General features: G+C 43.1%; 1 protein-coding gene across 8 annotated transcripts in view; it reads right to left on the reverse strand.

Annotated features, from left to right (window-relative positions):
- LOC120902089 overlaps positions 1–23,739 on the reverse strand; it is a 55,327-nt gene extending 31,588 nt beyond the window's left edge. For 2 of the 8 annotated variants that reach the window (XM_040310579.1, XM_040310578.1), the window contains exons 1-2: positions 23,380–23,739; positions 22,031–22,259 (exon numbers count right to left, since the gene is read on the reverse strand). The gene's annotated coding sequence lies outside the window, so the exon portion shown is untranslated. Of the gene's footprint in view, positions 1–22,030; positions 22,260–22,347; positions 22,592–23,379 lie in introns of those variants that run through there. The other 6 variants (XM_040310582.1, XM_040310580.1, XM_040310583.1 and 3 more) reach the window with 6 other exon arrangements.
- Positions 23,740–25,092: the final 1,353 nt, after the last annotated feature.

The raw sequence follows: 25,092 nt of genomic DNA on the forward strand, positions 1-25,092 counted from the left end.
CACACCCCACGCCATTTGGTTTGAGTTTCGGGGTCGGGGCCTCTCCCGAACACGCCCGTTAATTTTTATGCTTTGCGCGATGAATATGTCTTTATCAGTTTGTTGCACTAATTTAATGGTGACTTACGATAGGCGCTGCATTTATCATATCGCGGTCGCGGTCGTCGCAAACGAAGGAAACAAGCAATTACGCTCACACTCGATGCGCACGATCGTCTCCTCGGCTCGGCGGGGTAATAATCATTAAGAACATAACTTTCCGATGCCTGTCGCGCTCCCCTTTTCATGTAATCGCAGTGCTTGTGGCACCCTCCTCTTTGTCTCTTAGCACCCCATTCACCTCGTGAGTGTTTGTTTCGAATGCGATTTCTTCTACAACGACATCGTTTCTTTTTTTTTTTTAATTTAAGCTCACCAATAGCCTCCCGGGCTGAAACGGCTTTTGTTGTTTTTAATGGGCTCAGCTCAATTTGTAATTTATTTGTACGTGTGCAATATGCTGTCACTTATGTGCCACGTCCGTGAGTGTATCTGGTGTATCTGGGCACTTGTTTCGACACGATCGCGCACTGTCTCTCGCCCATTGAGCATTAATGAGCCGATAAAGATGTCCGCTTAATGCTCTGTTCGTTCGATGTGGCTCTGTGCAGTATGACGATTTGCGTCGGTCGATCGCTTGTTCAAGGTGATAAAGTTTTACCAACACCACAGCGTCCTATCTCCACTGCCCGTTGACCAGCAGTAGAGTGGACACTATGGGAACTGGGACTTTCGTGTCGATAAAATCTTTAACACTCCACTCGGTTCCAACAGGAACAAAAGCTTGGTGTAAAGTTAATCCAACCATGGACGGTTGCGTAGTTCCCTAGCTTGTAATACTACCCCAGGGTATGTAGAGTTCGGGCTTTGGTTTCTCGAACGGTGCACTCTCAGCGCACATTACAGCTAAATTGTGTATGAAATTTTGGCTACAAAAACCCATTGCCGAAGCCAAACCAGCCAAATGTAACTGTCACAAGCATGGGCTGCATTTGAAGCGGCAAGAAGTTTTCCCCTCTCCTACAGCACAAAAGTAAAAGACTGCTGTGGAGAGTTTTGTTGGAGGAAAGTTTCAGTTTCTTGGCTATTATTAGCATCATTATCTTTCCAGTACGGCTAGCAAATGTGGCTGCTGCTGTTGTGGAAGTACCAGCACCGGATTGGGTCCGTCTTATCTGACCGTTGTCTTAATGTGTGTCACTCCATTAGGCGGCAGTTATTAAGCACCAGTACGCTGTGGATCCCTGAGCCAGCAAAATTTCGATTAAAGTTTGCCGTTTTTTGTGTCGAGGAGCTTTTGGTAAAAATGTTATACATTTGCAGGGTACAAGGTGGGTGCAAATTGAATTCTGATATTAAATTTACACCCACAGTTGTGTTAGTTTTGAAAGCATTTTACCCCCCCAAGCAGGAATGTTTTGCTTGGAAGAATATAATCAGGCCACAGACAGAGAATGGTAAAAACACACAGAACCAGACACGACCAGCCTCCAACCAACCAAGCAGCAGGAGTTTCGTTGTCGAATAGTAATAATAATAAAAATAATAATAATAATATTAAAAAATCCCGAGCCCAGATCACCTCCGGGCTTCTGGGAATGCGCCCTTTCGTCTATGCTGTGTCTGCCTCCAAAGAGCAGAGCCTCCCTCTCGGTGGCGTGCTGGTGTTGTTTATTTATTAATTTATTAATTTTAACTTAATAAAATTAAGTTTATTAATTTTCTAATTACATTTTTTAGCCCATGGCCATCATCTCCCACGCGACTCGGCTCCTCGCTATAATCGTTGAGCCCTTTTTGCCGAAGGTTTGAAGTTGCCAGCCAGGCGTGGGTTTTCAATAGCGAGTGTTGGGTGAGCTCTTAAAGCTGACCGGGGCGGAAACAATAGGCGCGAGAATCATGTTTACCCGTTAAGCGCACAAGGTGTGCCCCAAGCTGTATCGGGTTCCCTATTGAGCTTTCGCAACCGGCATCAGCCAATCAGTGAAAATATCACCCTTGCTTATAATAGACAAAAAGGAGTAGTAGAGCCTCCTCCTTCTGGTCCTGAGACACGCCACACGGAAAACGACGGTCTCGTGGTAGAAATTTAATACGCCTTTAATGGTCCAATTATCTTTATGATTTATCGGTGCGATGTGTTTCCGCCGTAATTATGTTTAGGAATGTGTGTGTGTGTGTCTTTGTGCATGTTTGTGTGGGAAGCGAAACAAAAGCCGCATGACAAGAGTGTGCGGTACTTGCGCAGGAAAGGATGTTTGAATAATCGTCATTGTCACGCGGCACGGTACCGAGGCGGTAGGGGTTTTCCATGTACCATGGCGGTAATGGTGGGTGGTTAAGGATCGTTGTAGCGAAACATTGTTACCACCAACTGAGGGGGAAATCTCAAGAGAAAGCAGCGCGAATAGCACACAATTTCCTGTTTTCCTTTCCCGCTCATTGCAGCCTTCCTCGAGACAGTGTCTTTTTGTGCACATTCAAGCCATACCATCGCGTACTAACGAGCTGCACTAAAAAGAGTTACGCGTTGCTGTACGCCTGTGGTGCAGCTATTTTTTGTTTGGTTGTGTAGTTTGCTTCAAGACTACATAGCAGTATGCAACGGTGACACGATCCTTGGGAAGCGAAGAAGCAAAAAACCCTGGAAACTTTCGCAAGGAACGCTTCGACTAATTTTGTAACCAACTGTCACGGCTTCCTAGAGGGCTACTGTATGCTGTTTAGTAATTTTGTTTCCTCCTTTTCACACCGGCTTGTTACTAGCTATTTTTTCTTTCTTTACTTTCATCATCATCTCTACCTCCGTCTGTTTAAAACATAGTTAAGTGTGGAGCTGTTGAAATTTTTGCATTATGTCGCTCACCGCTGCGAGTAGGACAAGCAGGACAAGTAATTCAGCCGTTAATGCATGTAGAAGTTTTAGTTCGCTCTTTTTTCTGTCTATCTACTGTCAAACAGTTTCAGGATCTGTAGTGTAAATTTATTCTTCAATGTGGCCGTTTTAAAAAATGTAGTAGACCTAAGCTGACGTTGAGTGTGCGGATTACAAACAGCGTTTACAAGGAAGGAAAGGATTAATTAAGTTCCGTAGAAGTAGGCCACAGTGTTGACAGAAACGTGAAGGTGATGGAACGGTGATAAATGGTTGATTAATGTAATGAGCTTATTATGTTTGAATGATATAAATACTTCAAAAGGAGTGAAATTCATCCATTTGAGGGAAAAATTACACAATTAACTTGGTGTCTTCAAGTGTCATTTCTTGATTTTCCAGAAGAAAGTAATAAGAAATTACAGTTTTCCATAACTAGTTGTGTACTACCGTTTAACCGTTTCCATCACTTATTACCATGGGGTAGTCCACAGTTATCGATGTGTCTCATTTTTATATTATTTCCCATCAACAACCATGTCCAATTTATCTGTGAACCCACCATGTTAACCATACTTTATTTTTCGGTTTCATCAAACTTATAATTTGCGTCTTCAAAAAAGGTGTCATAATAAGGAATAACTAATTTGTAACAACTAATAACTTGAAAGTTGCAACTGAAGAAGTGATGTTATATGAGATATTACAGAACAGAGACCAGATAGGTTGATATTCATCTTGAAATAATTGAAGTGTTGAAAAGTGTTAAAGGAATACTCCTATTGGCAACTCTTTGTGTCAGAAATGTGATATTTACAGGCAACTTTTTGGGGTTTGCTTCATTTTATCATACTGGTATTACTTTCGATCTCAATTTTTCTTCAGATGTATCTACAACATACCTAGTTTCCCAATGAAAATATACTTAAAACCAAATATACTTAACCAAAATAGTCAAGATATAATCAGAATAAAAGAAGTCTTCTTTTGGTCCGCACTGGATCTAAAACTTTTCCTTCCCAAATTGTAATCAATTTGTTCGAGATAGAGTGTTAAAAGCATCTCCTACAAGATACAACATCCGATGCACGGAAAACTATCTTTCCTCCGACAACATCATCGCTAAGCTCAGGTGTTATTTAACATGCAAAGCTGCTGTCTTAAATATCCGTTCGTGCAAGGGAATCACTTGTGTCAAGCGAACGCTGCAACCATTGCGCGGAAAAGGATTTCATCACCGAGCAAGAAGTTCGTTGTTTCCAACTACCACTAGCACACCTCACCCAAATTAAGCCGCTTTATGCTCACGAACCAGGCATCTCAACAGCATCGCACGGTTCATGCGAAACAAAAAAAAATAAGGTGAAATAAATTAAGATAGTTCAAGCACCGAGCTTTACGTTTCACTTCAATTCATCTACCACTTACCGTGCCGTCTCGCACACTTTCCACCTCAATTTGTTTGCGGCTGCCTACAGTACCGTGTACGAATCGCGTCCTCGCGTCGTCTAGGATCGTTCAGTAGGATTCCCAGCGTCGAGAGCTTAATTGAATAGTCTTATATCGTTCCACACATCGCACACCGCGCCGTGGTAAGGTGCTAGTTGTACGCGAGCAGGTGAAACGAAATCACTTTACACACGCCGTCAGGGCTGGCTCAGTTGGTAAGAATAGCACTAGAAGGCACAAGAGGGCACGGCTTAATTCTTTAGCGTGGCAAGTTCCCCAGGTGGAAGAATGTCTCCGGGTTTGATTTATTAATGACATAACTTTCTGCGGTATTGAGCCTCCGCTTCGAGCCGCTCCGGTGCGCAGCACGAAAGTGTGCTCCTGCTGCTTTTTTTTCTATCGAGTGTGAGATTGCTCTTAAGAAGGTCGGGAAAAGGAAAAAAAAAACATTCCCAGCGCAATAATGAAAGCATTATGGTGGTTCCCGTAGCAAATCACTTTTTTGGAACGACGTGGCAGACTTTTCTCTCATGAACGGTGCGTTTTTTTGTCCTTTCTTTGTTATAATCTTTCCCCCCGCAGCGTAAGCTCACTCCGTGTAATGGGAAAATGCAATTCCTGAAGGGAAAATATGAAAAATCATTTCACGATTCGCAGAGTGCAGCGACATAGACACATTTTCGCTGAGCTTGGCAGAAAATGATCCGTACGGTTGGGGGTCGTAAAAAGGGCACTTTCGGGGGTTTGCTTGCGCGGCCAGATTAGTGATGCCACCCGGAGCAACAGGAGAGCTTTTCCTCCACCCTTTTGGGCTGCTTCTAAATGCTCTTGGGAGAGCAATGGCAGCATGTCGTAAAAGCTGCCAACACACGACACATTCGACAGTTCTCATGTATTATAATTTTTCACCACATTAAATCACAGTTGTCGTCGTATAATCCTACGACAGTAAACCCCGTCTAACGATGCCCGAACATGAGGCAAAAATGACAAAAGCGTCTGCCGTCTCACTGGATGGGCATCTTTCACCCAGTGCCTTTGTGGTGTGGCGTGTGGAACACAGTGTGTAACCGTTTTGTTTTCTTTCCGTCCTGCCACAGAAGAAGGAAGGTCAACATTGCCATGAGCAGAGCCCGCTCAGCCCGTTGACACAATGCCTGCTTTCACATTAAGTCAGTGCCGTGAAAGGGAAAACGCGACCGAAAACGCTCACCATAATTTCGCAACTAAAGAGGCTGGGAAGAGGGTCATAAAAATGATTCACCCTTCCGAGAATCAGCACTCGGGAGCTCGGTAGCTCCTGCAGCAACTCCTCCACAAAATGTGTGCACTTACGGGGGTATAAAAATGCAAAAATTGAAAGGATGGCTGCGCACGACTCATATCATACGCTTCCTGCAGAGCGTTCGGAATCGATGTGGGAGGTTAATGGTGGCCACAAACGGTTTTCTGTTTCGCTACGCAAGGATTCATGTGAAATTATCCCGCAGATTGGGTTGGATTGGGTATGAGTTAAATAAAAAAAGGAAAACGCAGCATAATGTCTTTTGTTTCGCGTAGCAAAGCATCAGCATGGAAAAGGGTTTCGGTTCTGCATTTGATTAGATTTATTTATCATATCCTATGAATTGTTAAAGAGTTATATGATCGAAAAAAGCAGAACCTTTTCACCATTCAACGATTTGTAAGGCTTTACCCTTTTTATTTATAGCAGTTTTGTTATGGAGCAGGAAAACAGTTTTACTTCTAAGCTGACTAATCCAATCAACACGCCGTAAAACTTTTCCCCGTAAGTCAATTTTCACCATATTGATATCGTTCTTTACGCTAATTTGATGCGATAATTACTTGCGTCAAAGGATAGGACAAAGTTTTCACTGCCACCTATCTATAGAAGGATGAAAAATGACTCACACTCTGCCCCGATGACAGCCAACTCTACGGTACCATTAAGTTCTTTGGAGTGCCTATCCTACCAAAACGGCCATCTTCAGCTTTTATAGTTTGTCAACTAGTTTCTCAAAAACTAATTACCACTAATCGGTTCTTGCGCATATCGTTCTCCCATCAGGCCAGGGCCGGGGATAATCGCTAGCCCGATGCGCCCGAAGGACAAGCGATGGATCAGACCGGTCTGATGGCTCGCTCGGCAAAATTATAATCTTTATCGGAATCGATTGCGCTCCCGGGCCGATCCAGGGCGGGTCGGAAATGGGAGCTAAAGTTTAATTACAGTTTTATAAACGATCAACTACAGTTTTGTATCGGTGATTGAATAGTTTGTAATTAGTTTTGGGGGAAACGGGACACGAAGCTTTGCGGGCAGTGCGTCCGGAGCAAAAGATAGCGAGGATTACTGTGATAATCTATACAAAGTTAACAAAACGTGACGGAAATTGGATTACTTTACTGTTTGTTTGTTGGTTTTATTTGTATATCTTCGAATTTAGTTAGTTCTAGTTAGTGGATTTACTAATAGAAATAAATTTTATCTTCTATAAGTGTCATAATATCGTAAATATTACCCCGTTTGCCTTAGATTAACAAAGTTCAACGGTCATTTTTAATAACATCCTTACAATATCCTTTTTTTAATGTAAATACCTCCCCTTTGAGTTAAACCACTCTCAATCTGGTGCCCTCAAATTACAATACTGAATACTTCTCAGGAACTTCCTGCAGGCTGGCTAGTGGAAAGGAGTGTGCACACACAACAAGTGCGCCCAAAACATTCTATCCCGCCCCAAACAGGAACCTGACCCGGTATGAAACGGGCCACTCATCTTGACATTAATTTGCGGGCTTCCGCTTTGCTATCTTAATCTCAATCTTTGGCGAAAACTTTTTCATGTACCATTAAAACTTTAACAACTTCACTTCCCCCCTCGGCTGAGTCCATTCGATCCTCCTTAAAGCTAGCTGGTTTGCGGTTTACTACGAAAGCTGAACTCTGCTGTCGACATTGTTGTTTGTGTTCATTTTTTTCCGGGGTCCTTTTTGTGTGCGTGCAACATTTTTCCGATTATGAAAAGGAAACCCCCAAAAGCGACCCTCGCCTTAAAGCGAACTCTCATCACGCCCTCAGCCCAACCGTGGGTAAATTGAATTTTTCGCACTAATCTCCATTCTTATTACTTCCGGGACTGATGCGCCAAAATCGACACTTTTGAGCCTTACGTAAAGCGCCGTCGCCGGTACTCAACCAAAATGAGGTCGACGCTACAAGAAATAAGTTGTTACAACGACGATACCAACTTGAGCTTCAGCCGCATCAAACTGCCCCGGTAGCGCGGAACTGCTGCGAACCGCGACACGAGCATCTGCTTTCATGGAATGTGGAAACTTTGGCATGAATGTTTCAAACATTCATTCAATCACCTTCGCTACCTCGGACCTGCCCCGGCAATGGCGAGGTTTATGAATGGTTTGAATGAAAAAAAAAAAACCAATCCGGTCTCAATTTGTGGCGCGAACCGGAAACAGGAAAAAACTTTCCGCAAAGTAAGGAGTGTACAAGTGTTGCTGACCAAGCGTCAAGAGCGAACGCGTTCTGTAATAATAGAAGGCAGCCGTGGTTTCGCTTGGAAAAGGAAAGCTCAAGAGAAAATGCAACAAATTATTAACAATTGCTTCAACATTTCATATTCTCTTCCTTTCCTGGTGTTAAAACTTTTTTGTCGAGAGTAAAAATTTCATTTTAATACGAATTATTAAAAAAAAGTTTTGCATCAAGGACGATGACTGATACTTTGTCGATGTTATACAACATCCCATAAATAACCACATTTTTGCTTACTGATTGTATCTTCTCTTTTCTGGCCAAACTTCCCCATCTCCGTAAATGGACTGACCAAAGCAATAAAGTGTGAATAAAATTCGCCTCGATAAAACCAAAACTCCGACCACCTACTGGCAATCAGGCAAACCATGAGGGCAATTCGGCCGGGCAGTTTTAATTAGTTCACGAGGTTTTGTTTCCATATCCTGCCGTGAGCCGTGGGCAGAAGTTTTCAAAAAAAAAACAATATTTGCGCTAATGAAGTTATTACTGATCGGAGGCTTCCGCGTACGGTCGCGTTTACTGCCGACCACTGGTCACGGAGCTTAACAATAAAAACCTTAACGAAGATAAAAGAAAAGCCGCATCAGAGCTTAATGAGACGTTACGGGGATTGAGCTCAAGGCTTGGGAGGGGCGGGAACTGTGGCACAGGCAAATGTGCGGGAAAAACAAATAAATATTGGTATTCGTGGTCGGATTTTGGATTCCAATCATCCGGACGACCGATAAGATTCGTTGATCTTGATGCCGGTGTGTATGTGGGTGGTTATTGAAGCACACGTGCACGTGGTCTGGGTATTGAAATAGGTATTGGCCGTCCGGCAACGGTCGAAAAGATTGGGCAGCAGACGGAGATAAGGCATGGGGCTGAAGGTTAAATGCGATTAACGCTGTGATGGATGTAATTGATTTCGTTGGATTGAGCGCATGGAATGGTGAATGCTTTGGTGAATTTTAATTATTTACTTGACCATCGGAAAGCGACCATTTCGATGGAAGCGACTAGTGAAACAATTTTTCCTTAAATTTTGGAAATTCCTGTAACATTTTTCTAGGAAAATTGAACATATTCATTCATAAAATTATATGGCTATAATTTATGTATTATTTATTTTTAAGTTGTACACTATAAGTTTACCCTTTGTTGGAAAGATTATGAAAAAACAACATCCCAATCATGTGCAATCAAGTGCCACCAATAAGATAATAAGATTGCCCAATCTGCGACGATATTTTTGTGACATTTTGATAGCCCTGACGTTTTTATTTCACTTCATTGCATGTCTGATTGTATCGCCCGCTTTTGGCAACGACAAAAACGTACCATCCCCGTCCCAGGTGTGCAATTAATCGCACAATTTATCACCGACTCAATCAGCCCTCATACTAAGGATCATTAAAGCATCGCGCACCAAAGAGGATGAGGGGAAAATGCATGCGTTGCACAAAAGCACATATTTGATCCATTTTAATTCCCTCAAGTGGCGTCGATTGATGATATACTGCCCGCCGAAATGAAGTGACCTCGCCAAATTAAGCACCTACCCTTCTATACCACTCCCATTTGGCTTAATGGCCCTTCTTTCGGCCATGGCAAAAGAGAGAAAAGCGCATAAAAAAGCGAACAATGTATGTCTCGGAACGGACACAAGATAAGTGAGTAGAGAAGAAGAAGAACTTTAACCACCGCCAGCCTGCACATCAACCAAACCAGGAGGTGTAACTTGTTAATTTGTGAAAAGGTTCTTAAACTGGACCATGCGATTTCGTACGCAGGCTGCATGCAGGCGCAATACGTCCGGCAACATGGTCGTAAAAACCGAGCACGGGCAACACTTAACAAGCGTTTAATGAAACCTATTCCGTGTAATTTCATTAAAAGCTGGCTTCCCGTGCGGGTTTCATTTCGTGCCAAACTGCCAATCGAACGGCACACGAGTCGGGATAGCGGATTGAGCAAACCATTTGCATTCGAAGCAATGTACCAGTAGGATGATGATTTGCACTTGAGTTGTGTTTTTTTTTGCATTCTCCTGAAGCTGGTTTGGAATGCACTGAATGAAATTGGTATTGCTTTATCAGCGGGAAAAATTGCTCCGTAAAAGAAGGAATGCAGCTGTAGTGCTGATGTTCATACTCTTCGTAATGTCTTGTCGGACGCTCAGTTGAAAGCGTTATGGTACAATTGGCTAACTCGATAGAAAATATATTTAAAAAATAATATTCCATAAAATCGTATTATTATTCCATTGTGGGTTAAACACAACTCGATTGCTGTTTTATTTACTCTCAATAAATAAGTTCTTCCTTTTTGTATAAAAAGGAAACACAATACAGCAGCGATGCTTTTGAATTATAGAACGACAAACGAATAGCATCGGTAAACAGAAATGCAGCACAAAGGAAAGGAAGCACTGCGAAAGCACAAGACCCACCGTGGAATGCAACGATTGCGAGCGATCCGGGCACAATGCACAGGTGAAAATTGTTAGCCGGAAATATCTTTCACTGCGTTTCGCAAATCGTACCCCAGGTGAGAAAGCAGCAAACCGAGTGAATGTCACCAAGATCGTGTGCAAAAAAATGGCTGGCTGCAGTTGCAGTTAGCTGGCAGGAAGGCATGCCTTCACTTCCCGGGAGGATGTGTGAACGAGCATGCACGGGGGTTTATCGTTATTGCGCTTTTCCGCGATGCTGACGCCAGTGAATGCACGAGCTGAACCGGAGGCGAGGTTGCACTTTGTTCCATGGTTGCACTTGTGTTTGGCGAAGAGAAAGAAAGAGAGAGAGAGAGAGAGAGAGAGAGAGAGAGAAAGCAAGAAGGACGGAAGTGTCTCGAGATTTTTAGAATGTCAATCATGCTAACGGACTGAACATATTTTCTTCCGATTAAAATATATTTGTGACAGGAATGAAATTCATGACAAGGTGCTCTTTCGCTTCTAAAGCATCCCTGTTAGAAGCTCTGCTTGTCCGGTTCTTGTCCTGTATTAAATACTGCTTCAATATTCTACACCTACTCTCTACCAGTAAAAGATAAATGGCGACCCATTCACATGCTATTCAACTTAATCGAAGCAGCAATTATGTCAGTCAGCACGGACTGGCACTCAAGGATCGTGCAGCGCCGAAAGCAGAGCAGCACAACCTGATTTCACTTTTTATGATGCCACTTATCGAGAGAATGGACCGAACGGAACAAAAAGCTCTGCTCCAACAGGTCTACCCTGCTGTGTGCTGATGAAATCCTAGCCACCAGGTTTACTCTGCTGGTGCTTCGGATGCAGGGGATTAAGCACCCGCACATAGGGAAACGAAAAAGGAAGAAAACAGCAGCCAAAGCTAAAACACTCACACTCATACACCTCTACCAGTCTAAATACAATCGTAAAAAAACGGAAACTACACGCTTCAACAACTATTGAGGAAATTATCCGTTTAATGATCCATTTCAAACTGCAATGCTGGCAGCCGCACGGTTCAACGCTTCGTCTAGGTTTTATCCATCCAGCGGCAACCTAGCCCGCTTTATCGATCTGATAACAGCTCTATGCTGTTCTGTAGGGGTTGGAGGTGTGCATGCGGTGGTACACATCGAAAGGATTTACGGTTGAAGATAACATTGTTTCATTCGATGTGGAGCATGTCGATTACCTTGGATTGCTTCACAAGGAGCGTATAAAAAACGGACATAATCAAGATGTTTTCCTCGGTGCGAGCGCGCCTCATGCGAGAAGGTGATGTTTTTGCAGTAAGTGTTTCCGGCGCTGGGGTGTTTAAAGGAGTGTTCTTTGTCTCGTAAAAAACGACACGTATTAAACACATCTTCAAGTGTACTACAATGTGTACTGGTTGAATTAACATGGTCTTAAAAACGAATACCATGGTTCTATTGTATCTAGTGGTTTGTTTTTATAATGCTCAAAATGGCTCTTAGACGGCATTATCTTGGAAAAGTTAAACACACAAAAGCCCTTTTTATCAAAATTCAAGTAAAAGTCCTTTCCTCTGAGCCTTACATCCTAAGTCCTTTGTTAATCTTCCTCTTCAGAAGTCCTATTTTTATCATCTCTCTCCGAGCGGGTTTTTATTCGTTTTGATGCATCAAGCGGAAGCTGTTTTTTGGGTCGGTTTAATTTTAATTTTTTTTCCTTCTTTTCATTCTCGTTCTCTGGTTATAAAGAAGCTAATCAACTTGAATAATATTCATATAATATATGACATAATAACTATGAAGTCAACTTAATAGCATAATTTAAAGCTAGGCTTTTAAATTAGTATTAAATTTACTTCAAAACGATTTCCCACTCACCTAGGTCTAAAACAAAGGTGCTAGTATCTTAGTGATCTGCTGATGCCACTAGCCATACCATCACCATATTGCTGAAACGTGCAGTGTTGTAATGTTTCTAGTTGCAAATTTCATCACTGTTAAAACAACCAGCAGCCTACAGCTACCATTCAAGAGGCAAACAAGCACCGTGATGAAGCTTACGGAGACTTTTTATTTCCACCCCCAAAGCCCAAATTGTAGCGCCTACGCGCAAAAGCGGTTCATCTTTCGCGCGTACATCCTTGCCCCGTGCCAGCTTTCTAATGGAGCGTGCTCGATGACGCAGAACGTGTCCTACCATACTGATACATTATAGACGCACAAAAAAGCTACCCACTCACGAGCGCAAAAAAAAGAGCAACCCTTGCGAGTGTGAGAAGCTTTACTGCGTTACAAACGCAACATGCTGCTACACATCCGTCAGTGGCGGGAAGTGCTAGATCTATTGCTCACCGTTATCCACGGCCTGGTACGGTGGTACGCTCAATCGTGGAACGCCGTTGCCCTTTTTGTTAGCCTCCATTCAGGCGCATCGAAAGGGTTAAACATAAAAAGGGATGGTTCACGGCCACACACAAACGTATGGGAATAACTGGCAAAAAAAACCCCAGCGCAACCGTTACATAAAATCAACCAGGAAGTTGTCGTCCCTCTTCACTGTCGGAGCTTTGCTGCTGTTCATGGTTCACACACAGACACACACACGTATGTACGAGATCCGTTTGAGCTTTGAACTTCAATCCCATTGGGTGATGGGCAGAATATGGTGGCAGCAAAAGGGCAAACAATCCTGTGATGGGCATCGGGCAATGCCTACTGCGGTCGTCCTGTGGGCATCCCGTTCGGTGTTGCGGCTCCTCTGGTCGTTTGCATACGAACTGGGCGGCTTTCATCCTGCCCGGTGGGGGTTCTTGCAGCCGGAGTGAAAACAACATTTTTCAATTTCCATTCGAGTTCCGGATGGGCGTCCAGAATACACCTGTGGACCTTTTTTTTTTATTCTCTTATGTTACCCGAATTGAGAGTTACAATTGCAAGATGTACAGACAAAAGGGATAAGCAGCAAATGAAGAGGAGGCAAGCTATCAATGTTATTTCCACCGTTTTTCGTAATAATAATTTTTCGATTTAATGTGCTTTAACGTCATCTGTTTCATTTGATGCAGTACACATTCATTATATTGATTTTTCCCATACAACATGAGCGCCCATCATTGTCATCGGTGACTCAGCGCTGAAACTCATCTTCATAAAATCACTGTCAGAACTTTGTCATATAGTAGCTACCACCACCATCTACTCTAATTACAAAAGCCTTCTATGTGTCTCTTCCTCGACAAAACGCACAGCGCAGTACCGATAAGTTACTCGTTGGACGTTAGTCATAATTAAATTTGAGTTAGTCCTTTCTATGAACCCACGGCTCATCACTGCTGGTGGAAATTAATTTCCCCTCTCGCCGTGTTTGCGCAAAATTTACGCAAACACTGTGTCAAATTAAACTTCCTGCCCGAATGTGCTGCACTGCGGATGTTCTCCAGCATGCGGTTAAGTAACTCAAACATTTCATTGGAAGTATTTGGGTATGTTGCCATCAGGAAGAAGAAACATGTAACACATTGAATTGACTACTGTAAAAGTTGCATTCTTGTACATTTGTTGGTCAGAACGTTAGCAAAAATTGTTCAAATTTTCTGAATTATTTAGTTTGACAATAAACGCTATCTTCTCTGTTTCTGTCTTTGGAGAGTAATATTTTCTCTGCATCACTGGGATTCTTTCTTCACATCTCTGGGATAATGTCCCATCTACAGTATCAAAATAAATAATATTATTTATCCATCCTACCAGCTTGACCACCGAAAGCCAGTCTGACAGCGGCATTAAAGCTTGAGTGGAGTATTTTTATTGAACACAGGATCGCTGAACTTGAGCTACATTTAACGATATGGAACAATAAAACAACCAGTTTAGGTGATTCGATCGCTCGAAATGAAATGTGTTCCCGTGCGATGGCCTAACAGTACGCGGTGAACATTTCGGCATCCCGAAAGCAGGCACAGATATATTCGGTGGTAAATATCATTCGACCATTCCGTTCTGTAAATGCCCAACATTATTATAAAGTTTGTTGACGTTGCCACTCGCCCATTTGCAAGCCCGTTCGCTCGGGGCCGCTCCACTCTCCACGGAAACAAGTTAAACTTTATATTGTGAAGCGATGGGCAATCAAAATTTCGGCGAATGAAAACCATCATCATCATCGTCCTCGTCATCTGAAGAGGGGCGAAAGGTTCGAAATTCCCGCACAGCTGAACAAGCGAGACGAGATAGGGAGAGCAATTGGGTTGGATGGTGGAAGCGACTGTTTTTAAACAACGGAACACTCATACAAGGCTTATGAGCTTGGATTTATAATGAAAAGCAATCTACCGTTTTGCGTCTTTTCTAAATTGCTTCTTAACAAGCGGACGGTTGTGCCACTCGAAGCAACAGCAAAAAAAAGCGCAACTGAGAGATCAAAAAACGGTACAATCCACCACCGAATCATGACCCCCCGACACGCTGATGGGTAAGTGACGAGATTTGAGTTCGGTTTTGGGACGGGTATTCGGTTTACAGCACCAGCAGTCCAGACAAACCGGGCCGGCCAACCAGTTACCAAGGTGCAATAATAAACACGCGCGTTTGAACGGCGGGGATAAATCCGATGCCTCCGATGGTTCGTTTCAAAAGCTCATAAAAATATGTGCCCGCATATAAAAACCGTCTTCCCGCGGTCGTGGATGGACCGAAAAATTTAATGAAAAACCTTTTAAACCACGCCGTGCACGATTGAGTCCGCGCCCTGGTAAACACGTTTCCAATATAAATTTTATTGCTCGGCTCGGGCTGCTGCAGCCTCGATACGATCTGTTGTAGCCATAATGACTGACTTATCGTATTCTCTGGACAACCTGGCAGTTTGAGGTTTAAGTTTGTATGTGCTTCCGGAAGACAGCTACAGAACGGACAAAAAACTTTTTCACAAGCGTTGGCGTATTTGTTGCGATTGAAATCCTTTCCCAATTCGATTTTTGTTGGTCACCTGTTCTGCTCTGCGCTATGCTGCATTGCAGGTGAGTCTTGCTTTATTTTATTACCTTCCTCGTCCGTCCCAGCCAATAGCGGTGATCCTTGTTCAAATTATTTGGCAAGCGGCGAAATTGGTTTGCTGGCCATGATGCACCCATGATGCAGCTGGCGAATAGCCCGTTCGTGATCCGTTGTTTGAAATCACTCTCGATCACGGAATACAACGGCCTACTCTCGGGTATGCCAACGCAGCGATGCACCTTTCGCCTTTAACCTTACACCTCGGGGTGGCGCGTTGGGACGTTGGGGAGGTTGCATTTAACGGTTTATTAAATTTGCGCGACACCCTTACGGTTATCGTCGTGATCGGTCATCGATCGGTGTTTGGCACGATCGAGCAACGCCTCCTGTGCGCGCTTATGGCAATCGAGTGGGATGCGAACGTAGAATTATGAGTTTTTGCGTATGTGTGTGTATGTGTATTATGAAGGCTCACACTGCTTCCTCGTCGTCTACATCATCATCATCATCATCATCATCATCACCATTATCGTCATGATCATAAGCATAAGCGGCACATCGTAAACTGCATGTTTGGACGTACCCTAAGGGGCGGTTTGAATTGTTTCTGTACACCGGTGGGAACGATATGCATAACAGTGGAATGGCATTCGAGAAAACGTTCAGCATTGAATGTTGTACACACTCACAATTCTTGATTGTATTTTATGCATATTAATTATTAGAATTACATCTTTAGGTTGATTTCGATTTGAATAAATATTAACTTGATAACAGAAATTTTTAAATGTTTCATTTATTATTGACCATATGCACAGCTGAATGTTTTGAGTTGTAAAAGGTTCCTGCAAAATTTAAATGCATCAAGTTTTACATGTTTGATGTTTTTAATTAAAACAATAATTTTACGTTGGTCAAATTGCTCCATTGAAACTCTGCCATTGGATCGGAAGGACTAAATTTTATATTCAAATTTGCGAGTATAATGTTTATTTTTTACAATTTATATTAAAAAGGTCTCGTTGAAAACGTTAATCCACAGTAAACATTTTGTCAATCCTCTCCTCCAACAGCTCCAACAACCATTCTCTAGCAAGCAGTCAATAAAACAAACTTCTCACCAAGTATTCCCTCAAACTCATCGGACACCATGCACACCTTCCAAAACTCGATTCGTTTGATGCTGGAACGGGTTCGCAAAAGTTGAGCTTGACAAACTTTCCCTACCCAGACAAGTGGTGCGGTGATAACCGTTTGGCAAACATTTTGGACACCTTCCACAAAAACATTTCATCCAACCGCTTGCTGCCGTAGTAAGGCATGGAATGGTTTGGTGCATAAAATCACGCCCTCGGTGCCCTAATTGCAAGGCACGGGACTCGAAGGGACACATTCCGTGCGAATAGAACGAGCAGCAGTTTGGGGAATTGTAATGAACCGGTGGCGTTTGAACTCGGCGTGGAAGGAGAAGGAAAACACAGCCCGAAAAAAGGATCAAGGACTACGTTAAAGTAAAAGCATCGGCCCCAGGGCGCTGTAGAGCGTAGAGCCACTAGTGCACACACACAAACGCACACACGAAAGCATTTTAAAGTGTAAAGTTGAACCTTTGGTGCTAATAAAAGCTGTCACTTGCAAAACCAAAAGGTTGCAATATTTTTTTGTGTGTAAAGTGTACGCTCTTGGAAGCAAAATGCTGCAGCGAGATCGATTTTTTATGCTTACAAAAGTTTAAAATCATTTAGTTTTTGTATGTAACCAACAAGAAGCTTTTGAGCATGTGAGTTTGCCCACACACAAATTTATCATTAATTACAGCTGCCAAAAGTTTTTCAATTTCCCGTCCTGATTCTAATCGAGCCTTTTGATGGAGAAGCAAACCATTGTGTTCCAGTTTTTTTTATTGCGCTCTGTAAATCCTGCATCCAATCAAGAATGGCACTTCAATTTATGCTCTTTACGCGTACAGTTATACAAACACGAACCCGCACACACACACATACACATTTGCTAGGGGCAGGTGTGTTTTTCTACCGAACCGAAACGAAATTGAAATTCTCCACGTTAATCGAGTGGAATAAATTCGCCGAACAGCGTTTTCATTAGAGAAAAGGGGTTCGAAGCCGGGGAAAACGTACAAAAATGTGGCGAAGAAGGTCCCGTTTTTTGCTATTGCGCTTTCCCTATGCCCAGCACCATTACTTACGGCTAACCCGACCCGATGCCTCGTTTCATAAATTCTTGCCTCGCATTACCACCTCAATGATTGCAATTCCGATTTAACCTGCCGTAGTACGGTTTGCTACTACAGCAGAGTTTTTTTTGCTAGCATTTTTCTCGAGTTTTCTCAGAGGAAAATACGATCGCGGGAGAACGATTCACATTAGCCTCTCGCTCTACTAAACGGTAATGAATCTGTTAGCAGTGAGCTACCTTCTTTCGTTTCTTGAGCTTGTGTTGTTTTTTTTTCTTTCGTGCCTGTATCGCCACAATTAAAACCTTCCCTGCTAACATTCTCGTCCGTTTCGCCCTAATTCCTTTCCCCTTTTTCCTTCCAATACTGATTTTCTCACCTCGTCCGCGGTGCCCCCAGCAGCAAGCAGCATCGAAAAACCCGCCAACAAGCGTAAGTACGCTCAACGGCGTGCGCGTAATGCGGTGCGATGAAAATTAATTATTTGTAAATGGCACTAGAGCTGTTCGTGGCCGCGCGAACCTACCGCGCTTTGCACCAGCGGCGGAATGGATTCGTCTATTTTCTCCACGCTCCACGCAGATGGCACCGGTAGCTCACCGCGGTACCGTTGTCGCAACGAGTACCGTCATCATCGGTTCGTCTCCATGATTGATGAATGCAGTGACACTTTGGGCTGAAAGTTTTAGCGACTATGAAATGTGCTTTGATTAGTGTGCTTTAATGAAGCGGGCAGTGGCAAAGAGAAACCAGAGGGAAATGGAAGATTATAGGGATTTTTGGTGCGTTTGGATGTAGTAGGGGATTACTGAAAATATGGCTGGCATTAATTAGTGAAAAAGTATAAAATGATGCTGTGATAATAGGTATTTTAATTAGTTTAAAAGTTAACGAGCTGTTCAAACGTTATTTATTTAGAATTGTTAAACTTTTAAATTCAGTATAAGAGGGTCTTATTGATGATTACCAATAATTATTGTAATTCTATTATATTTTTAACAGTATAATGTTGAATATAGATCTTTTATAGATGTATTTAATAGTTTAAGTTGTAATAGTTTTATTAGCAAATATAAGTTATTTCGACATCAAGCTAAGCGCAACTAGAAGAACTTCTTTTATTTTTTAAATAGGAAAAATCCGAAGTTCAACGTATTTTACCAATTTTAGGTATTGATTTAAAAGATCATGCTTAAAACCGAAACATTCTATTTTAGGATCTAAAGCCGTTTCTCTACAGTATTGATCGAATTTCGTCCTTATCTGTTGCTGTAATATCCCTTTGAAAAACCTTTAACCACGCATTGTACTACCACCAACGCAAAAACTCATAAAACTCAAACCTCCTCTTGAAATCTGTCTACTAGAACTCTACTCGCTACCGAGCGCTAGATTTACGCCCCAATCTTCCCGGTAGAAACCGTAGAAAAGTCAACAAATCAGAAACCCATCGTGTCGTAAACAAATTTTCGAACAACTTGTCGGTGTCCCCCATCCACCCCATCCAATCGGCCTGGTGCAACGAAAGGAAGGGAACAGAAGGGAAGATTATTTTTTTGATTTCCATTACCATCACTCACCATGCTAAACGAAAGGCAGCAAGGAGAAATTGAAAGCTTCTCGCAAGATCCTTTTGCTAGGCGCAGTAGATGCGAGAATAATCGCGATGAACCACCCGAGACAAAAAGGAACGTTGCTTTTATCGCTTCTTCTGCGTTTGCATATCTAGCAGGTTCCGCTTTCGCTTTATTTTCCGGATATTCCGTTAAAAAAGCCGCTCCACCAAGGACATTTTAAGGCGAACCATGCGGCTTTGCGTTGCTTCTCACAGGAAAATTCATTAATCAAACATGGCCCACACACTTTATTTGGCCACTTTTTTCCCGTTTGAAAACCCATACAGCTAAGGCAAATGGTAGCATAAGCTGCTTTATGTGTTTACCTTTCGGGCGAAGAAGACCCATGGTGATATAAATATCGGGATGAGTCACGAGAGGACAGCAATATTACCCCAGAACCCGCGTCTGGCTTTTGTCCGCTGGAAAGGATACACGCGCTAAAAGGGCCGGGCGAAGCTTTAAATTATTGCCAACAAAAGCTCTTTCTTTGATACATTTTTTTGTTGTTATTATGACTAATCCTGTGATGCATATCGACATGTTAGAAAGATGAAACGAACCATTTTGCTCCCCATAGAATCCTTGCTTCGACGGAGCGCTCGTTAGGGGTGATGTACAAAAAGGAGCGTACACTTGCCAATGATAAGATGATATGTTTGTACGAAAAGGGTGTACGGTACCGCACACAAAAACCCCTCCGAGGCTCGGAAGTTTGCATAGGTACGGCGAGTGAGAAGTACTTTTTGCCCACTGTCTGTTTGCCATGGTGTAGGGCAGGGGCGAAAAATACCCCTCCCTCTTTACCTAAGCTTGTTATTGCAGCATTGACACAGTATTGCTTATCACCGGCGCACTATGTCGGCTGTGTACACACCGGTGCGGCGAACGTATGCAAAAGCACAGAATGTTGAGTACAACATTTAAATATTGATGAAGTATGTTCTAACCGCAGTACTCACACACTCACACACACACACGCGCTTGCGTGCGGTGACTCTTCCAAGTAGGGAATGAGTGTGGGCCGTGAAGGAATGGAAACGAAAAGCAAGCTTTCGCATCATTCCCCTCACACAGTTGACTCCGGCAGTAAACGTGTTGACATAGGACCTTCCCATTTTCCGTTCTTCGCTTCAAACGGCTTTCATCAACTCATTCACGGGCGCTACCAGGCGAACGATGGTAAGGACAAACTTACTTTCCCTTTCGATGGCACCGGGCGAGAGCAACGTGGAACGTTCCAGCGTTGGTTGGGAGGTGTTGTTTGAGTTGAATTAGAAGCTGCCCGACAAATGTGTGGAGGTGACGGTGTCCTTTCGTAGAACCGTCCCATACGGAGTGCACTGCAGGGAAATCGTTTGGTTGGTTGCCTTTTGATAACCATTCTTTAATGGCGTCTATAGTGAAGGGATCGAATCGGGTGGGTTGGTTATTTACATTTACAATCATTATGTTTCGACTGTGGAGTTATGTGGAGTTTGGAGGTTCGTTTTTTTGAATAAAAAACGACACATGATGGTAAACGGCCTACACGGTTTCCTACCAAAATTTGAAGATTTTGAAATTTTCAGTTAAATTCTAAAAAAATATCTCCATGTTTCTATGAAAAAGGAAAATGGTTTAATGAGTTAATTAGGAGAAATTGGAGTTAACTCAATTTTAAGGGTTCATTGTTTACCAAACGCTTCTTGTTATTTCCGAAAGTTAAACAAATTCACCAGGATGGCAATCGCAGTTGATTTACATTTTTAATTACAACGATGGGCTTTCGCTGAAAACATTATCCATCCAAGCATGAAGCTATTGAATTTAAAAACAATTGCCGAGGAAAGGGCTTCAATTTTTAGACGAATGTGTAGCATTTCTGACCTTTGGGTGAACAACAACACATTTGTTTAATGTGTTTTGTTAGGACAGAGAGCCTTTTCAACGCCATGTGTGTCATTTGAACGTGTTCAATATTTGAATAATTTTTAGGTCGGATTCGAGGGTGTAGATCACATGATTCTCTCATTGTTTATATCTCAATATTATGATCAATCGATGGAAAGTATACATTTTCTGGTGAACAAAAGGCAGTGGGTATGCTTAGAAAATACAGCATTAGAAGTTTTGATCAGCACAAATATGTACATTCAATTAGCTTATTTAATAATTTCTTTTATAAATCCATAAATACATAAGGCTTTCAAATTCAAATGAATCATGCTGTGAACCGTTTTCATTGAAATTGCATGAACAACATCACCATTTTGTAATAATAACAGTGGTGTATTGAACATGAGCCAATTTAGTATTCTGGCTTTCAAAGCACGTTCCACTAACACACGCAATAACCCGCCCGCGGTGCTTAATTACAATTAATTTTATGCTCCTCTACACACTAATTAAACAAAAACAAATGAACAAAACCAATATCATTGCACCTCCCAATGAAATTCCTACTCCTACAGTATCCAGTGGCTTGTATTAACTCCCGTCACAGTTTGATCTTTTGACAGGCTTGCATTTTATGGGTTTGTCGAGCCAGTGGCCTTGCTCTCAAAACCGAAAGCGAAAGTAATTAAAAGATCACAAAACGGTACCAAACTTCCGGACGTTCTTCCAACAGCACCTCAACTCCGATCACTAGCCGTGCTGTGGAGCAGTACATTTACTACCCAATGAAAAGTAAAAACCCTCTTCCCAGTCAGTCACGTTTGCCCGCCGTCGATAGGTTGAAATGAGACTAAGATGGATGGGCGGGTAGAATCAGCTCATCAGCCGTGCACCGGACATTAAAATTCTGCTCACAGCCTTTACTTGCTCTTTGCCACCGCCCAAAAGTCCTCACTTTCGCTACCGCCACCTTACAATAGATAATTTACCTTTTTGAGCGTTCCAAAATGTCGTGCTGCTGCTGTTTCTTCCAGGCTATAGACTTTCGTCGGTTTTTGTTTCTCTTTTTTTGGCAACTTTCTTACGTGAGTTCACTGCGAAGACGACGCACGTTCGGGATTTGACTATTTTCACCCGGATATTGAACCCGTCAAACCGTTTCTGTATAATATTTGATCCACTTTCAACACAACACTAGCACTGCTGCGTACCTGCTTTCTTTAGGAGTAGAAATGGATTTTTATTTAGGATGCCTTGACACATTATTTTTATAGCACAAGAAAAAAAGGAATACACACACACTCACTCTTCAATCCTCACTTACAGGATGACTTCAAAGCAAAAATAACAGTCTGAAAATGACACTAACAATTTTCTACATTTACTCTTTCATTTTTTTTTTATATCGTTGTTTTTTCAACCATTTGCCTCATTCGAATGCTTTCTCACCCACACGCATCCAACCCGCCTGCCGCTAGGGGGGAGGAGAGTGGTAAATATTTACTGGACAGAATATTTTACGACCACTTCAGACGACCGGATAGCACATTAAAACAAAAGCCAACCCCCCCTTGCCCTTTTGATCGATTTTAGGTGGGGAGTCAGCAGGGCAGGCCTGTTCCCTGCATTTCAATGCGCTGTTTCGATTTCATTGATTTCATGCTATGGGTACTGGAATAAGCACGGGACAAAACGCACTTTAATTTACTGCCGCTGTAAAAAAACAGACCCCCCCAACCGAAGGCGATACAATTTTTAAACACTTTCCACCTAAGGAAATAGGAGGTGAGCGCGGGTGTTTACTTCATGCGTGTTTTTTTTTGTTTGCTTCAAACGTTGGTGCTTTATTACGAACACACGACTGATTTTACGATGCCCAACACTTTCTCGATGGGTGGGCTGGTACACTGGTAGGTCAGAAACAAACTCAAATACACGCACATATACCACCGAAGATGCACTTTACTGCAGTGTTAACACAATCTGGTCACGGGAAGATAAATGCACTTGAAATTTACACATTCAATCGTTTCCATTCCATTGTAACGCTGTGACAGAAACCGTTGGTAGCACATATTTCAGCACAGCTTCATCGCACGACACGGATGGAAAATGGTCGAAATCTAAAAGCGTACTCTCTTTCACCCTACAAAACCAGACACAAAGAAGGCGGCTTAGCTACCATATGCACACACGACAAACAATCACATTTCATCCCATCGTTGCAATCGATCGTAGCAGTGGTCGCAGTAGTAGAAATTTAAAAATTCACTTCACCAAAAGCACGACGCTCTTTGCACAACCATACACTTTTACGGTGAGTTATGAACATAGTTACCTTATGGTCCTGCGGAGAATTTATTGGAATTCGGCTTCACAGAAATGGTTTAAAATGTAACCCTTGCTCAAACTGCACCCGATCCTGACCACTCCAATCAAGGAAGCAATGTCGCAGGTCCACTAGATACTTCAACACACACACACATACACGCAGAGCCCCATCCAACCACGCACACGAACGGTAGTACGGCAACCTGCTCCAGCTGATGGTGCTGCGGCGGCTTGCACACGTACGCTTGCTTACCGTGCCAGGTTCGCTCGACGGTTCCGATAGGACTGGCCGGCGTTGCTGGTCGCGCCACGAAACCTTTGCACAGCGCACAGCTGCTCGCGAGATGAACCAAGATGCGATGCTCCGCCGGAGACGAGAACCAGGACAACGACGATGCAGCCAGGCGCGCGCAAAATAAAAGGTACCCAACCAGCTCCAGAGAAGATGAGCCAGAACTCACGCGGATGGTTTTGCCCCAACAGCACTCACTCTCTGGTGAGCGTGAGTGATGTTTGCTGCGTTCATCCGAGTGCCAGTGGTACTCACAGCTGTGAGATTGTGGCGCTTTTTCCTCGACCATTTTCCACGCAACAAATGTATCGCGAGCGGTATCCATTCCACGAAGTTCCGATCCGGCTCGAAGGGCCAACAATTCCGACGCAGAGCCACAATTGTGTGGAGTGTTGGTTTTTTTCTGTGTGTGTTTTTGCTATCCATTGTATCTACTTCCCGGTTGCTGCGTAGTATTTCGCTGCTCGCCTACCTCACGCGGATGCCGTGGGAAATGATGAAAATTGATGAGATCTTTGCGTTTGGCAGCGTGGCGCTCGTGCGCTTCCGGTGGGTATTGTTAGGCAGTAAGTGTATCGGTTGCCAATAGGGGAGGCCTTTTTTCCGTGTAAATGGAGGTAGCAATAATGCTAACAGCATGCTATCGTTAAGGTTGTTCGGGTGTCCAGTGGCTGTAATGCAATAGGCTTGCTGGATTGGGGCGGGCAATTCGATAAACGGTTCACGGGGTGTTCGCACACGCAGATAATTGGGAGACATGCACGAAGCAACCATCAAAAACTGAAAGCAACTAGCAAATCTTAAAGCTATTTACATGAATATTGAAATGACCTTTCCGATTATCGTTCAAATCAATATTTGGACTGCCTCATCTACCGTGCTTACGCCCGGGCTTATCTGTTTGATGATTAATAAGTGTCGCAGTAAAAATTGATCTTCAAAATTTCGCTGAATGCGATAAGTGTGTGGATGTCGCTCAGCCCACACCCCTTGCCCGTTCTTTGCGAACGCCAGCCAGCGACGTCCTTAAAAGCAAAATCGTGTTGAAGTTTTGTGTGTTAAATTTTACCATTTCTCCGCCCGCCAGCGGACGTTCATTATTTATTTTCTCTCCTGTCCATGCTTCGATATTGGCATTCGACACCGGCAGAGAAGAAAACGAAAACAGCGACAACATCACACACACACACAAAAACACGCATACCCCGGAACAGTATCAAACTTGCAGTACCAATTTGTTCACCGATACACCTTGACATGGCGCACTTGTTCCGGCCCACGGGTACAGTCTGGGGGAGCATTTTTTTGTTTCTGCTGCTGCGCCTTTTGCTTTCAATTTTCCCACGTTCACCTGTCACTACGGGAAGCGACGGTGGTCACACGAGCAAAACAGAATCACATCACGCAAGAAGGAGCGCATCGCGCCGA

The sequence above is a fragment of the Anopheles arabiensis genome, chromosome 3 (assembly GCF_016920715.1).
Source record: "Anopheles arabiensis isolate DONGOLA chromosome 3, AaraD3, whole genome shotgun sequence".
NCBI lineage: Eukaryota > Metazoa > Arthropoda > Insecta > Diptera > Culicidae > Anopheles > Anopheles arabiensis.